Source organism: Limulus polyphemus, unplaced genomic scaffold, assembly GCF_000517525.1.
Source record: "Limulus polyphemus unplaced genomic scaffold, Limulus_polyphemus-2.1.2 Scaffold277, whole genome shotgun sequence".
Classification (NCBI taxonomy): domain Eukaryota; kingdom Metazoa; phylum Arthropoda; class Merostomata; order Xiphosura; family Limulidae; genus Limulus; species Limulus polyphemus.
The window spans coordinates 23,419-26,840 of NW_013665887.1; positions in this window are offsets into that span (position 1 = coordinate 23,419).

The following is a 3,422-nucleotide window of genomic DNA, read 5'->3' on the forward strand; positions in this document are numbered from 1 at the left end:
GTGGAGCTCTATTTACCATTAACCCATGATACACTCAGTCGGGTGCCTAATGGCTTGATTCTTCATAATATACGGGCACCAAAATATGCTAACAGGAAAAAAATGTCCTGTGCATTATATCAACATATATCGACAATATGGCTTTTGTTATCAAACTCAGACAAAGAACCGCCCTCTTTTTGCACAGCTTTCTTTTATTGTATTGACCGATAATAATTGCACGAACCTGCTTTAGAAGATACATTAGCAGTTGAAAGCGACGTCGAGACCCTGCGTACTAGCGCGCCATTATTACAATTTTCTGCGTAAAAGTGAGAAGTCGATATTACTATTATCACTGTGTAATTACTGGACACGAGTATTGTTACGAGGTCTCGAGCCACGGCCAGTGGCGTGGGAACGGTCTACCGCTACCGCCACGTGCACTGCTGGCGGCACGTCCTCTCCAAGAGGCGGGATTATCAATAATGTATTTCTTCGATATGAAGGTACGCATATGTTTAAGTCCCATGAAACAGATGAAACTAATCAATAGCGCCACCATAAGGTAACCATACCATACAAAGGTGTCTCGGATCTTGACTCGTACTGTTTTGTTTTTATTCTTTTGTTTGTTTTTTTTACGAATAATTTCTTACATCTTTTCAAAGGCAAAAAAAAACGTATAATTTTAAGATTAATCACACAACAGCCGTTTAATTAAAATTTAAATTTGGATATTTTTTTTTTTAGTTGTTGAGAATGCTTCATCACAACATTTCATTCATTAAAAATAATATACAGATATTATAAATGTTTATTTTAAACTCATATTTAAAGAAATAGTGTTTGACTGTATATATATATATATCCCTGTGTCAATAATGTTTATAATGTTACAGTGCTGCTGCCTCCTCGCGACATGTACGTTGTTTTTTTTTTTACCCTGAAAATAAAATGTTTCATAAGAAACATCCGATAGCCATAAATATTGATGTTCCAGCTTCCGGTCTCTTGAGAATCTGTAGTCAACATTTGTTCAGCAAGGTATTTTGGAAGCAGGCACTGTAGAACCAATGTACACAGACCCAAATACTTTTAATTCGATGAGTAGTAGATAGTGTCTTGTATAGAAATTCGCCATGCTTTCAAAATGTTAATTTTTTGTATTTTTCTCTATCGGAATGGTAACACCTGTTTGGCTGAATTTCTTATAGGTTGTATATGTATCTATGTGATAAGTAACTTAAAAAATAGAAGAAGAATCATAATTCAAGATGGATTTGGATCCGAGTTTCTAACAAGGTTGCATCTACGAAACTTGTTTTTAGCAATCATAACAGAGATGAATCTATTAAACGGTTTCTTATTTCTCCTAACAAAGTTAAATCTATTAAACGGTTTCTTAGTAATTCTAACAGAGTTAAATGTATTAAACGGTTTCTTGGTAATCTCAACAGGGTTTAATCTATTAAACGGTTTCTTGGTAATCCTAAAAGAGTTGAATCTATTAAACGGTTTCTTGGTAATCCTAAAAGAGTTGAATCTATTAAACGGTTTCTTGGTAATCCTAACAGAGTTGAATCTATTAAATGGTTTCTTGGTAATCCTAACAGGGTTTAATCTATTAAGTGGTTTCTTGGTAATCATAACAGTGTTGAATCTATGAAACTGTTTCTTGGTAATCATAACAGTGTTGAATCTATTAAACGGTTTTTCGGTAATCCTAAAAGAGTTGAATCTATTAAACAGTTTCTTGGTAATCCTAAAAGAGTTGAAAAGAAACCGTTTAATAGATTAAACCCTGTTGGGATTACCAAGAAACCGTTTAATAGAGGTAATCCTAACAGAGTTGAATCTATTAAATGGTTTCTTGGTAATCCTAACAGGGTTTAATCTATTAAGTGGTTTCTTGGTAATCATAACAGTGTTGAATCTATGAAACGGTTTCTTAGTAATACTAACAGTGTTGAATCTATTAAACGTTTTTTCGGTAATCCTAACAGAGTTGAATCTACGAATATAAAGTTTTCATTAACATTTCTTATCAGCCAGAGTTTTTACTCGTGTAAATGAACAAAAACACTGACTGAGGATTAGTTAAACATACTTTCACCTTTCATATGGACTCTGATTTATTTATTTTGTAGTTAAAGATACGGATAAGTAAACCTCATCCTTACACAGTTAAATGAAAACATCCAGCAAACTTCAGCCCAAAAATTAGATGTATTGACAAAAATAAACTTTGAAAACCTTGGCATTAAAATAACTATTTGTATTTACAAAAATAAATTATATAGTGAATTTCATAGTGCCAGACTTGGAAAACCTCTAATATTTGTCTAAATTTTCATAAGCCGAATTTTTCACGTAAATCCACATGCCCAGAACAATACACATAGACATTTAACTGCATTATTTAATTCTAATGATGTGTTATTTGCTTACAATTTTCCCAGTCATTTGGAAGAGATGTGTTAATCAATGATTGACTCACTATTTGAGTGTATTCAAGAGGAATATCCAGGTTTTGACGACTTGTATCCTAGAGTTGCTAAGTGTGTTATCAGTTAGTTGGACATATAAGAAATATGTTACTTTGTGTGTATGTGTGTAACCCATTATTTTAGTATTAATCTAATTAATTATATACACTTCTACTCATTGTTACAAAGTCTCGTGCTTCTTTTTGTGTTTTTTCGGTTTCTTCAAAGTATTAAAGTATATGCTCATACGGAATGTTTCGATTTGGTGGTCTGCTCCGCATTTGGTCTTTAGGCGGTTTGGTGTGGACCAGCTGTAATCGTATTGTGTTATGACTTTTGCAAACCCTGTGAATGTTTCCTGAGAGTCTTCTGACCCAAGGGAATGTAGCCTAATTTATTTAATTATCTCCCTGAATCTTAGCGTTTATCAAATGTTCAGGGTTTCTATGATAAAACAAATATATACAAATATTATGATAAGTTGTAATAAGATTTCTAACCATAACAAGGGTTAAACAGTTTTGTTTCAACATCCATACTTCACTGAAAGTCAAAGTAACACTCTGTAGCTATTTAATTATAAGATAAGCAACTTTACTTATACAATCTTAATTATAAACAAATAGAAATAATATATTTACCACTGCTAACAAAAATATTTTAAGGTTATTGTAACGTTATAATAGATAGATATTTTAACGTCTATCCAACACGTGATTAAAAATTAGTATTTGACTAATTCATTAGGAATTTTTGAGAACTGTAATTAAACCAGTGTGGAAGTGAAATGTGAAACATTACTTATAAATTTTTGCGAGGTCTAAGTGCGGATTAATTTTTTTTTTTTTTTTTTTAGATTACGATTTATAACCAATAATCGTATTTTTCTCTGAGTAAAATAAGTTTACTTGTTCAGAATTTTCGCTTCCTAGTCAGGTGACTGTTAGTCACATT